Here is a 14185-nt window from a genome sequence, read left to right on the forward strand (position 1 = left end):
TGCGAACTCCTACTGTGATCTCCACTGTGCTCTCTCCCTGTGATCGCCCCCTGTGATCTCCCCCTGTGATCTCCCCCTGTGATCTTTCCTTTGATCTCTTCCTGTGATCTCCCCTGTGATCTCTCCCTTGGATCTCTCCCCTGCGATTTCTCCCCTGTGATCTCTCCCCTGTGATCTCTCCCCTGTGATAACTCCCCTGTGATCTCTTCCTGTGATCTCCCCTCTGTGATCTCCCCCTGTGATCTCTCCCTGTGATCTCTTCCTGTGATCTCCCCTGTGATCTCTCCCTGTGATCTCTCCCGTGATCTCTTCCTGTGATCTCTTCCTGTGATCTCCCCCGTGATCTCTCCCTGTGATCTCTCCCTGTGATCTATCTCTGTGATCTCTGCCTGTGATCTCCCCCTGTGATCTCTCCCTGTGATCTCTTCCTGTGACCTCTCCCCTGCGAACTCTTCCTGTGATCTCCACTGTGCTCTCTCCCTGTGATCGCCCCCTGTGATCTCCCCCTGTGATCTTTCCTTTGATCTCTTCCTGTGATCTCCCCTGTGATCTCTCCCTTGGATCTCTCCCCTGTGATTTCTCCCCTGTGATCTCTCCCCTGTGATCTCTCCCCTGTGATCCCTCCTCTGTGATCTCTTCCTGTGATCTCCCCTGTGATCTCCCCCCTGTGATCTCCCCCTGTGATCTCTCCCTGTGATCTCCCCCTGTGATCTCTCCCTGTGATCTCTTCCTGTGATCTCCCCCGTGATCTCTCCCTGTGCTCTCTCCCCCGTGATCTCCCCCTGTGATCTCCCCCTGTGATCTCTCCCTTGGATCTCTCCCCTGTGATTTCTCCCCTGTGATCTCTCCCCTGTGATCTCTCCCTGTGATCTCTTCCTGTGACCTCTCCCCTGCGAACTCCTACTGTGATCTCCACTGTGCTCTCTCCCTGTGATCGCCCCCTGTGATCTCCCCCTGTGATCTCCCCCTGTGATCTTTCCTTTGATCTCTTCCTGTGATCTCCCCTGTGATCTCTCCCTTGGATCTCTCCCCTGCGATTTCTCCCCTGTGATCTCTCCCCTGTGATCTCTCCCCTGTGATAACACCCCTGTGATCTCTTCCTGTGATCTCCCCTGTGATCTCCCCCCTGTGATCTCCCCCTGTGATCTCTCCCTGTGATCTCTTCCTGTGATCTCCCCCTGTGATCTCTTCCTGTGATCTCCCCCGTGATCTCTCCCTGTGCTCTCTCCCCCGTGATCTCCCCCTGTGATCTCCCCCTGTGATCTCTCCCTTGGATCTCTCCCCTGTGATTTCTCCCCTGTGATCTCTCCCCTGTGATCTCTCCCTGTGATCTCTTCCTGTGACCTCTCCCCTGCGAACTCCTACTGTGATCTCCACTGTGCTCTCTCCCTGTGATCGCCCCCTGTGATCTCCCCCTGTGATCTCCCCCTGTGATCTTTCCTTTGATCTCTTCCTGTGATCTCCCCTGTGATCTCTCCCTTGGATCTCTCCCCTGCGATTTCTCCCCTGTGATCTCTCCCCTGTGATCTCTCCCCTGTGATAACTCCCCTGTGATCTCTTCCTGTGATCTCCCCTGTGATCTACCCCCTGTGATCTCTCCCTGTGATCTCTTCCTGTGATCTCCCCTGTGATCTCTCCCTGTGATCTCTCCCCTGTGATCTCTTCCTGTGATCTCTTCCTGTGATCTCCCCCGTGATCTCTCCCTGTGATCTCTCCCTGTGATCTATCTCTGTGATCTCTGCCTGTGATCTCCCCCTGTGATCTCTCCCTGTGATCTCCACCTGTGATCTCCCCTGTGATCTCCCCTGTGATCTCCCCGTGATCTCCCCTAAGATCTTTGTGATCTGCCCCTGTGATCCCTCCCTGTGATCTGTCGCTGTGATCTCTCCCTGTGATCTCCCCGTGATCTTCCCCTTTGATCTCTCCCTGTGATCTCCCCTGTTATATCTCCCTGTGATCTCCCCGTGATCTCCCCGTGATCTCTCCCTGTGATCTCCCCCGTGATCTCCCCTGTGATCTCTCCCTGTGATCTCTCCCTGTGATCTCCCCATGATCTTTCCCTGTGATCTCCCCGTGATCTCTCCCTGTGATCTCCCCCATGATCGCTCCCTGTGATCGCTCCCCTGTGATCTCCCACTGTGATCTCCCCCAGTGATCTCTCCCTGTGATCTCTTCCTGTGACCTCGCCCCTGCAATCTCTTCCTGTGATCTCCCCTGTGATCTCCCCTGTGATCTCTCCCTGTGATCTCACCCTGGGATCTTTCCCTGTGATCTCCCCTGTGATCCCCCCTGTGATCTTTCCTTTGATCTCTTCCTGTGATCTCCCCTGTGATCTCTCCCTGTGACCTCCCCCTGTGTTCTCTCCTTGTGATCTCCCCCTGTGAACTCCCCCTGTGATCTACCCCTGTGATCTCCCCCTGTGATCTCTTCCTGTGATCTCCACCGTGATCTCTCCCTGTGATCTCTCCCCCGTGATCTCCCCCTGTGATCTCTCCCTGTGATCTCTTCCTGTGACCTCTCCCCTGCGTTCTCTCCCTGTGATCTCCCCCTGGGATCTTTCCCTGTGATCTCCCACTGTGATCTTTCCTTTGATCTCTTCCTGTGATCTCCCCCTGTGATATCTCCCCCTGTGATCTCTCCCTGTGATCTCTCCCTGTGATCTTTCCCTGTGATCTCCCCTGTGACCTCTCCCCTGCAATCTCTCCCTGTGCGCTCCCCCTGGGATCTTTCCCTGGGATCACCCCTGTGATCTCCCCCTGTGATCTTTCCTTTGATCTCTCCCTGTGATCTCCCCGTGTGATCTCTCCCTGTGATCTCTCCCTGTGATCTCCCCCTGTGATCTCTCCTTTGTGATCTCCCCCTGTGATCTCTCCCCTGTGATCTCCCCCTGTGATCTCTCCCTGGGATCTCTCCCTGGGATCTTTACCCTGTGATCTCCCCCTGGGATCTTTCCCTGTGATCTCCCCCTGGGATCTCTTCCTGTGATCTCTCCCTGTGATCTCCCTGTGATCTCTCCCCCGTGATCTCCCCCCGTGATCGCTTCCTGTGACCTCTCCCCTGCAATCTCTTCCTGTGATCTCCCCTGTGATCTCCCCTGTGATCTCTCCCTTGGATCTCTCCCCTGTGATTTCTCCCCTGTGATCTCTCCCCTGTGATCTCTCCCCTGTGATCTCTCCCTGTGATCTCTCCCTGTGATCTCTTCCTGTGACCTCTCCCCTGCGAACTCTTCCTGTGATCTCCACTGTGCTCTCTCCCTGTGATCGCCCCCTGTGATCTCCCCCTGTGATCTTTCCTTTGATCTCTTCCTGTGATCTCCCCTGTGATCTCTCCCTTGGATCTCTCCCCTGTGATTTCTCCCCTGTGATCTCTCCCCTGTGATCTCTCCCCTGTGATCCCTCCCCTGTGATCTCTTCCTGTGATCTCCCCTGTGATCTCCCCCCTGTGATCTCCCCCTGTGATCTCTCCCTGTGATCTCCCCCTGTGATCTCTCCCTGTGATCTCTTCCTGTGATCTCCCCCGTGATCTCTCCCTGTGCTCTCTCCCCCGTGATCTCCCCCTGTGATCTCCCCCTGTGATCTCTCCCTTGGATCTCTCCCCTGTGATTTCTCCCCTGTGATCTCTCCCCTGTGATCTCTCCCTGTGATCTCTTCCTGTGACCTCTCCCCTGCGAACTCCTACTGTGATCTCCACTGTGCTCTCTCCCTGTGATCACCCCCTGTGATCTCCCCCTGTGATCTCCCCCTGTGATCTTTCCTTTGATCTCTTCCTGTGATCTCCCCTGTGATCTCTCCCTTGGATCTCTCCCCTGCGATTTCTCCCCTGTGATCTCTCCCCTGTGATCTCTCCCCTGTGATAACTCCCCTGTGATCTCTTCCTGTGATCTCCCCTGTGATCTCCCCCCTGTGATCTCCCCCTGTGATCTCTCCCTGTGATCTCTTCCTGTGATCTCCCCTGTGATCTCTCCCTGTGATCTCTCCCCTGTGATCTCTTCCTGTGATCTCTTCCTGTGATCTCCCCCGTGATCTCTCCCTGTGATCTCTCCCTGTGATCTCTCTCTGTGATCTCTGCCTGTGATCTCCCCCTGTGATCTCTCCCTGTGATCTCCACCTGTGATCTCCCCTGTGATCTCCCCTGTGATCTCCCCGTGATCTCCCCTAAGATCTTTGTGATCTGCCCCTGTGATCCCTCCCTGTGATCTGTCGCTGTGATCTCTCCCTGTGATCTCCCCGTGATCTTCCCCTTTGATCTCTCCCTGTGATCTCCCCTGTTATATCTCCCTGTGATCTCCCCATGATCTCCCCGTGATCTCTCCCTGTGATCTCCCCCGTGATCTCCCCTGTGATCTCTCCCTGTGATCTCTCCCTGTGATCTCCCCATGATCTTTCCCTGTGATCTCCCCGTGATCTCTCCCTGTGATCTCCCCCATGATCGCTCCCTGTGATCGCTCCCCTGTGATCTCCCACTGTGATCTCCCCCAGTGATCTCTCCCTGTGATCTCTTCCTGTGACCTCGCCCCTGCAATCTCTTCCTGTGATCTCCCCTGTGATCTCCCCTGTGATCTCTCCCTGTGATCTCACCCTGGGATCTTTCCCTGTGATCTCCCCTGTGATCCCCCCTGTGATCTTTCCTTTGATCTCTTCCTGTGATCTCCCCTGTGATCTCTCCCTGTGACCTCCCCCTGTGTTCTCTCCTTGTGATCTCCCCCTGTGAACTCCCCCTGTGATCTACCCCTGTGATCTCCCCCTGTGATCTCTTCCTGTGATCTCCACCGTGATCTCTCCCTGTGATCTCTCCCCCGTGATCTCCCCCTGTGATCTCTCCCTGTGATCTCTTCCTGTGACCTCTCCCCTGCGTTCTCTCCCTGTGATCTCCCCCTGGGATCTTTCCCTGTGATCTCCCACTGTGATCTTTCCTTTGATCTCTTCCTGTGATCTCCCCCTGTGATATCTCCCCCTGTGATCTCTCCCTGTGATCTCTCCCTGTGATCTTTCCCTGTGATCTCCCCTGTGACCTCTCCCCTGCAATCTCTCCCTGTGCGCTCCCCCTGGGATCTTTCCCTGGGATCACCCCTGTGATCTCCCCCTGTGATCTTTCCTTTGATCTCTCCCTGTGATCTCCCCGTGTGATCTCTCCCTGTGATCTCTCCCTGTGATCTCCCCCTGTGATCTCTCCTTTGTGATCTCCCCCTGTGATCTCTCCCCTGTGATCTCCCCCTGTGATCTCTCCCTGGGATCTCTCCCTGGGATCTTTACCCTGTGATCTCCCCCTGGGATCTTTCCCTGTGATCTCCCCCTGGGATCTCTTCCTGTGATCTCTCCCTGTGATCTCCCTGTGATCTCCCCGTGATCTCTCCCTGTGATCTCTCCCCCGTGATCTCCCCCCGTGATCGCTTCCTGTGACCTCTCCCCTGCAATCTCTTCCTGTGATCTCCCCTGTGATCTCCCCTGTGATCTCTCCCTGTGATCTCCCCCTGGGATCTTTCCCTGTGATCTCCCCTGTGACCTCTCCCCTGCAATCTCTTCCTGTGATCTCCCCTGTGATCTCTCCCCGTGATCTCTCCCTATGATCTCCCCCGTGATCTCTCCCTGTGATCTCTCCCCCGTGATCTCCCCCGTGATCTCCCCCTGTGACCTCTCCCCTGAGATCTCCACCTGTGATCTGCCCCTGGGATCTATCCCTGTGATCTCTCCCTGCGATCTCCACCTGTAATCTCTCCCTTTGATCTCCACCGTGATCTCTCCCCCGTTATCTCTTCCTGTGACCTCTCCCCTGCGTTCTCTCCCTGTGATCTCCCCCTGGGATCTTTCCCTTTGATCTCCCACTGTGATCTTTCCTTTGATCTCTTCCTGTTATCTCCCCTGTGATCTCTCCCTGTGATCTCCCCTGTGATCTCTCCCTGGGATCTTTCCCTGTGATCTCCCCCTGTGATCTTTCCTTTGATCTCTTCCTGTGATCTCCCCTGTGATCTCTCCCTGTGATCTCCCCGTGATCTCCCCCTGTGATCTCCCCGTGATCTCCCCCTGTGATCTTTCCCTGTGATCTCCCCCTGTGATCTTTCCTTTGATCTCTTCCTGTGATCTCCCCCTGTGACCTTTCCTTTGATCTCTTCCTGTAATCTCCCCCCTGTGATCTCTCCCTATGATCTCCCCCCTGTGATCTCCCCCCTGTGATCTCCCCCCTGCGATCTCCCCCCTGCGATCTCTCCCCTGTGATCTCTCCCAGTGATATCTCCCCGTGATCTCCCCCTGTGATCTCTCCCCTGAGATCTCCACTGTGATCTCTCCCTGTGATCTCCCCCTGGGATCTTTCCCTGTGATCTCTCCCTGTGATCTCCCCGTGTGATCTCCACCGTGATCTCTCCCTGTGACCTCTCCCCTGCGTTCTCTCCCTGTGATCTCCCCCTGGGATCTTTCCCTGTGATCTCCCCCTGTGAGCTCTCCCTGTGATCTCCCCCGTGATCTCTCCCTGTGCTCTCTCCCCCGTGATCTCTCCCTGTGATCTCTTCCTGTGACCTCTCCCCTGCGAACTCTTCCTGTGATCTCCACTGTGATCTCTCCCTGTGTTCGCCCCCTGGGATCTTTCCCTGTGATCTCCACTGTGATCTTTCCTTTGATCTCTTCCTGTGATCTCCCCTGTGATCTCTCCCTTGGATCTCTCCCCTGTGATTTCTCCCCTGTGATCTCTCCCCTGTGATCTCTCCCCTGTGATCTCTCCCTGTGATCTCTTCCTGTGACCTCTCCCCTGCGAACTCTTCCTGTGATCTCCACTGTGCTCTCTCCCTGTGATCGCCCCCTGTGATCTCCCCCTGTGATCTTTCCTTTGATCTCTTCCTGTGATCTCCCCTGTGATCTCTCCCTTGGATCTCTCCCCTGTGATTTCTCCCCTGTGATCTCTCCCCTGTGATCTCTCCCCTGTGATCCCTCCCCTGTGATCTCTTCCTGTGATCTCCCCTGTGATCTCCCCCCTGTGATCTCCCCCTGTGATCTCTCCCTGTGATCTCCCCCTGTGATCTCTTCCTGTGATCTCCCCCGTGATCTCTCCCTGTGCTCTCTCCCCCGTGATCTCCCCCTGTGATCTCTCCCTTGGATCTCTCCCCTGTGATTTCTCCCCTGTGATCTCTCCCCTGTGATCTCTCCCTGTGATCTCTTCCTGTGACATCTCCCCTGCGAACTCCTACTGTGATCTCCACTGTGCTCTCTCCCTGTGATCGCCCCCTGTGATCTCCCCCTGTGATCTCCCCCTGTGATCTTTCCTTTGATCTCTTCCTGTGATCTCCCCTGTGATCTCTCCCTTGGATCTCTCCCCTGCGATTTCTCCCCTGTGATCTCTCCCCTGTGATCTCTCCCCTGTGATAACTCCCCTGTGATCTCTTCCTGTGATCTCCCCTGTGATCTCCCCCCTGTGATCTCCCCCTGTGATCTCTCCCTGTGATCTCTTCCTGTGATCTCCCGTGATCTCTCCCTGTGATCTCTCCCCTGTGATCTCTTCCTGTGATCTCTTCCTGTGATATCCCCCCTGTGATCTCTCCCTGTGATCTCTCCCTGTGATCTCTCCCTGTGATCTCTCTCTGTGATCTCTGCCTGTGATCTCCCCCTGTGATCTCTCCCTGTGATCTCCCCCTGTGATCTCCCCTGTGATCTCCCCGTGATCTCCCCTAAGATCTTTGTGATCTGCCCCTGTGATCTCTCCCTGTGATCTGTCCCTGTGATCTCCCCGTGATCTTCCCCTTTGATCTCTCCCTGTGATCTCCCCTGTTATATCTCCCTGTGATCTCCCCGTGATCTCTCCCTGTGATCTCCCCCGTGATCTCCCCTGTGATCTCTCCCTGTGATCTCTCCCTGTGATCTCCCCATGATCTTTCCCTGTGATCTCCCCCTGTGATCTCTCCCTGTGATCTCCCCCATGATCGCTCCCTGTGATCGCTCCCCTGTGATCTCCCACTGTGATCTCTCCCTGTGATCTCTTCCTGTGACCTCTCCCCTGCAATCTCTTCCTGTGATCTCCCCTGTGATCTCCCCTGTGCTCTCTCCCTGTGATCTCACCCTGGGATCTTTCCCTGTGATCTCCCCTGTGATCCCCCCTGTGATCTTTCCTTTGATCTCTTCCTGTGATCTCCCCTGTGATCTCTCCCTGTGACCTCCCCCTGTGTTCTCTCCTTGTGATCTCCCCCTGTGAACTCCCCCTGTGATCTACCCCTGTGATCTCCCCCTGTGATCTCTTCCTGTGATCTCCACCGTGATCTCTCCCTGTGATCTCTCCCCCGTGATCTCCCCCTGTGATCTCTCCCTGTGATCTCTTCCTGTGACCTCTCCCCTGCGTTCTCTCCCTGTGATCTCCCCCTGGGATCTTTCCCTGTGATCTCCCACTGTGATCTTTCCTTTGATCTCTTCCTGTGATCTCCCCCTGTGATATCTCCCCCTGTGATCTCTCCCTGTGATCTTTCCCTGTGATCTCCCCTGTGACCTCTCCCCTGCAATCTCTCCCTGTGCGCTCCCCCTGGGATCTTTCCCTGGGATCACCCCTGTGATCTCCCCCTGTGATCTTTCCTTTGATCTCTCCCTGTGATCTCCCCGTGTGATCTCTCCCTGTGATCTCTCCCTGTGATCTCCCCCTGTGATCTCTCCTTTGTGATCTCCCCCTGTGATCTCTCCCCTGTGATCTCCCCCTGTGATCTCTCCCTGGGATCTCTCCCTGGGATCTCTCCCTGGGATCTTTACCCTGTGATCTCCCCCTGGGATCTTTCCCTGTGACCTCCCCCTGGGATCTCTTCCTGTGATCTCTCCCTGTGATCTCCCTGTGATCTCCCCGTGATCTCTCCCTGTGATCTCTCCCCCGTGATCTCCCCCCGTGATCGCTTCCTGTGACCTCTCCCTGCAATCTCTTCCTGTGATCTCCCCTGTGATCTCCCCTGTGATCTCTCCCTGTGATCTCCCCCTGGGATCTTTCCCTGTGATCTCCCCTGTGACCTCTCCCCTGCAATCTCTTCCTGTGATCTCCCCTGTGATCTCTCCCCGTGATCTCTCCCTATGATCTCCCCCGTGATCTCTCCCTGTGATCTCTCCCCCGTGATCTCCCCCGTGATCTCCCCCTGTGACCTCTCCCCTGAGATCTCCACCTGTGATCTGCCCCTGGGATCTATCCCTGTGATCTCTCCCTGCGATCTCCCCCTGTAATCTCTCCCTTTGATCTCCACCGTGATCTCTCCCCCGTTATCTCTTCCTGTGACCTCTCCCCTGCGTTCTCTCCCTGTGATCTCCCCCTGGGATTTTTCCCTTTGATCTCCCACTGTGATCTTTCCTTTGATCTCTTCCTGTTATCTCCCCTGTGATCTCTCCCTGTGATCTCCCCTGTGATCTCTCCCTGGGATCTTTCCCTGTGATCTCCCCCTGTGATCTTTCCTTTGATCTCTTCCTGTGATCTCCCCTGTGATCTCTCCCTGTGATCTCCCCGTGATCTCCCCCTGTGATCTCCCCGTGATCTCCCCCTGTGATCTTTCCCTGTGATCTCCCCCTGTGATCTTTCCTTTGATCTCTTCCTGTGATCTCCCCCTGTGACCTTTCCTTTGATCTCTTCCTGTAATCTCCCCCCTGTGATCTCTCCCTATGATCTCCCCCCTGTGATCTCCCCCCTGCGATCTCCCCCCTGCGATCTCTCCCCTGTGATCTCTCCCAGTGATATCTCCCCGTGATCTCCCCCTGTGATCTCTCCCCTGAGATCTCCACTGTGATCTCTCCCTGTGATCTCCCCCTGGGATCTTTCCCTGTGATCTCTCCCTGTGATCTCCCCGTGTGATCTCCACCGTGATCTCTCCCTGTGACCTCTCCCCTGCGTTCTCTCCCTGTGATCTCCCCCTGGGATCTTTCCCTGTGATCTCCCACTGTGATCTTTCCTTTGATCTCTTCCTGTGATCTATTCCTGTGACCGCTCCCCTGCGATTTCTTTCTGTGATCTCCCCTGTGATCTCCCCCTGGGATCTTTCCCTGTGATCACCCCTGTGATCTCCCCCTGTGATCTCTCCCTGTGATCACCCCTGTGATCTCCCCCTGGGATATTTCCCTGTGATCACCCCTGTGATCTACCCCTGTGATCTCCCCCTGTGATCATTCCTTTGATCTCTTCCTGTGATCTCCCCTGTGGTCTCTCCCTGTGATCTCCCCCTGTGAGCTCATAGAAACATATAGAGACATAGAAGATAGGAGCAGGAGTAGGCCATTCAGCCCTTCGAGCCTGCTCCGCCATTCAACGAGATCATGGCTGATCATCCAAACCCTAGCACCCGGTCCCTACACCGACAGCCATCCCACCCATGCCGTATCCCTGTAACCCCACGTATTTAATCCCCCCTAACACTAAGGGCCAATTTTTATCATGGCCAATCAACCTAACCCGCACATCTTTGGACTGTGGGAGGAAACCGGAGCACCCGGAGGAAACCCACGCAAACACGGGGAGAATGTGCAAACTCCACACAGACAGTAACCCGAGGCCGGATTTGAACCCGGGTCCCTGGCGCTGTGAGGCAACAGTGCTAACCACTATGTCACCGTGCTGCCCTTGTGATCTCCCCTGTGATCTCCCCTGTGATCTCTCCCTGTGATCTCCCCCTGTGATCTCCCCCTGTGATCTCTCCCTTGTGATCTCCCCCCTGTGATCTCTCCCCCTGTGATCTCCCCCTGTGATCTTCCCCTTTGATCTCTCCCTGTGATCTTTCCCTGTGATCTCTCCACAGCCCCGAGACCGGAGAAGCAGCGGACCTGCGCGGGAGCAGCCCGAGGCGGGAGAGCTTAAAGGCTTGAGAGGGAGCAGTCAGAGGCACCGAGGCCCACAGCCCCGAGACCGGAGAAGCAGCGGACCTGCGCGGGAGCAGCCCGAGGCGGGAGAGCTTAAAGGCTTGAGAGGGAGCAGTCAGAGGCACCGAGGCCCACAGCCCCGAGACCGGAGAAGCAGCGGACCTGCGCGGGAGCAGCCCGAGGCGGGAGAGCTTAAAGGCTTGAGAGGGAGCAGTCAGAGGCATACCAATCCAGGTTCCAGGAGAGAGGTAAAAAGTAATCCAAGTGTGACGTCACCAGGGAGCAGGTAAGTGATTGGTTGGTGAGTATTTCTCTCTTTTCAATACAAGCTTGAATTCTGTGGTGTTAAATTTCTGTGGTGTAGTGGGGACAGTTGGTAAATAAAGCGCCCTAGAGTATACCTGTAACTGGGGTATTGAATAAATTTTTTAATGAATTAAAGGAGTAAGTCATGGCAGGAGAGTTCAGACCCGTGTTCTGCTCCTCTTGCTCCATATGGGAAGTCAGGGACGCTGCCAGTGTCCCTGACGACCATGTGTGCGGGAAATGCATCCAGCTGCAGCTACTTGTAGACCGCATTGCGGCGCTCGAGCTGCGGGTGGATGAATTTTGGAGCATGCGCGATGCTGAGAGGGTCGTGGATAGCACGTTTAGCGAGTTGTTCACGCCTCAGGGTAGGGCAGCACAGGGGGTGACCATCAGGCGGAGCAACAAAGGCAGGCAGGTAGTGCAGGGAACCCCTGCGGACATCCCCCTTTCAAACAGGTATACCAAGTTGGATACTGTTGAGGGGGATGACTCACCAGGGGAAGGCAGCAGTAGCCAGCTTCCTGGCACCAGGGACGCTTCTGCTGCTCAGGAAGGGAGGAAAAAGAGTGGGAGAGCAATAGTGGTAGGGGATTCTATCGTAAGGGGAACAGATAGGCGTTTCTGTGGCCGCAAACGTGACTCCAGGATGGTTTGTTGCCTCCCTGGGGCCAGGGTCAGGGATGTCACTGAGCGGCTACAGGGCATTCTTAAGGGGGAGGGTGAGCAGGCAGAGGTCGTGGTCCACATTGGGACCAAGGACATAGGTAGGAAGGGGGATGAGGTCCTGCATCAAGAATTTAGGGAGCTAGGTAACAGATTAAAGAGCAGGACCTCAAAGGTTGTAATCTCTGGATTACTCCCAGTGCCACGTGCTAGTGAGTATAGGAATGGGAGGATAGAGCAGATGAATGCGTGGCTAAAGAGTTGATGTAGGGGGGAGGGTTTTACTTTCCTGGATCGCTGGGCCTGCTTCTGGGAAAGGTGGGACTTGTACAAGTCGGACGGGTTGCACCTGAACCAGAGCGCGACAAATATCCTTGCGGGGAGGTTTGCTAGCACTGTTGGGGGGGGTTTAAACTAACTTGGCAGGGGGATGGGATACAGAGGGGATCTGAAATAGGGGGTAATGTGCTGCCAATTATAGAGAAAAAAACAAGTCAGCTTGGTAGACAGGGCAAATATATAAGGGCAAGGCTGGATGGCATCTATTTTAATGCAAGGAGTCTTGCAAATAAGGTGGATGAACTGAAGGTGTTGATAAACACATGGGAGTATGATATTGTTGCTATCACGGAGACATGGTTGAGGGAGGGGCAAGACTGACAGCTCAGTATTCCGGGGTACAGAATCTTCAGGCGAGACAGAGGGGGAGGTATAAGAGGAGGGGGTGTCGCAATATTAATTAAGGAGTCAATTACTGCAGTAAGGAGGGATGATATATTAGCAGGTTCCTCTAATGAGGCCATATGGGTGGAGCTTAAAAACAAAAAGGGGGCAAGCACTTTGCTGGGAGTGTACTATAGGCCTCCAAACAGTCAGGGGGAGATAGAGGAACAGATATGTAGGCAAATCTCAGAGAAATGTGCAAATAATAGGGTAATAATAATGGGGGATTTCAACTTCCCCAATATTAACTGGGATAGTCAGAGTGTGAAAGGCTCAGAGGGTGTAGAATTCTTAAAGTGCATCCAGGAGAGCTTTTTGAGCCAGCATGCAGAAAGTCCTACAAGAGAGGGGGCGTTACTGGACCTAATTCTAGGGAATGTGGCCGGCCAATTGGAAAAAGTGCTAGTAGGTGAGCACTTTGGTGACAGTGACCATAATATGGTAAGATTTAAGGTGGTCATGGAAAAGGACAGGGATGGGCCAGAAATAAAGGTTCTAAATTGGGGGAAGGCCGATTTTAATAGGATAAGGCAGGATCTGGCCAAAATGGACTGGGATCAGCTACTTGTAGGAAAATCCGCATCAGAGCAATGGGAGGCTTTCAGAAGGGAGATTGGGATCATACAATGGCAACATGTTCCCGTAAAGGTCAAGGGTGGTTCCAAAAACCACAGGGAACCTTGGATGTCAGGGGATATACGAGAATGGATTAGGAAAAAAAGGAGGGCTTTTGGCAGATACAAAAGGCTAAAGACGGAGGAAGCCCGAGAGGAGTACAAAAAGTGCAGGGGGATACTTAAAAAAGAAATTAGGAGATCAAGGAGGGGCCATGAAATAACACTGGCGAGCAAAATAAAGGAAAATCCTAAGATGTTTTATAAGTATATTAAGGGTAAGAGGATAACTAGGGAAAAAATAGGGCCCATTAGGGACAAAAGTGGCAATCTGTGTGTGGAGCCGGAAGATGTAGGAGGGGTTCTAAATGAATTTTTTGCATCTGTTTTCACTATGGAGAAGGACGATGTAGACATAGAAATAGGGCGGGGGGACTGTGATATGCTCGAACATATTCACATCGAGAGGGAGGAGGTATTGGCGGTTTTAGCTGGCCTAAAAATGGATAAATCCCCAGGCCCGGATGAAATGTATCCCAGGCTGCTGTGTGAGGCAAAGGAAGAGATTGCGGGGGCTCTAACACATATATTCAGGACCTCTCTGGCCACAGGGGATGTGCCAGAGGACTGGAGAACCGCTAATGTAGTACCATTATTCAAGAAGGGAAGTAGGGAAAAACCGGGGAACTACAGGCCAGTGAGCCTAACATCAGTGGTAGGAAAATTATTGGAAAAAATTCTGAGGGACAAAATTTGTCTCCACTTGGAGAGGCAAGGATTAATCAGGGATAGTCAACATGGCTTTGTCAAGGGATGATCATGTCTGACTAATTTGATTGAATTTTTTGAGGGGGTGACTCGGTGTGTGGATGAGGGTAACGCAGTGGATGTGGTATACATGGATTTCAGTAAGGCCTTCGATAAAGTCCCGCACAGGAGACTGGTCAAGAAGGTAAGAGCCCATGGAATCCAGGGTGCCTTGGCACATTGGATACAAAACTGGCTTAGTGACAGAAGGCAGAGGGTGATGGTCGAAGGTTGTTTTTGTGACTGGAAGCCTGTGGCCAGTGGGGTACCACAGGGATC

The sequence above is a fragment of the Somniosus microcephalus genome, chromosome 21 (genome assembly GCF_052327205.1).
Source record: "Somniosus microcephalus isolate GS21.2 chromosome 21, FLI_Smic_1.0, whole genome shotgun sequence".
Taxonomy (NCBI): Eukaryota; Metazoa; Chordata; class Chondrichthyes; order Squaliformes; family Somniosidae; genus Somniosus; species Somniosus microcephalus.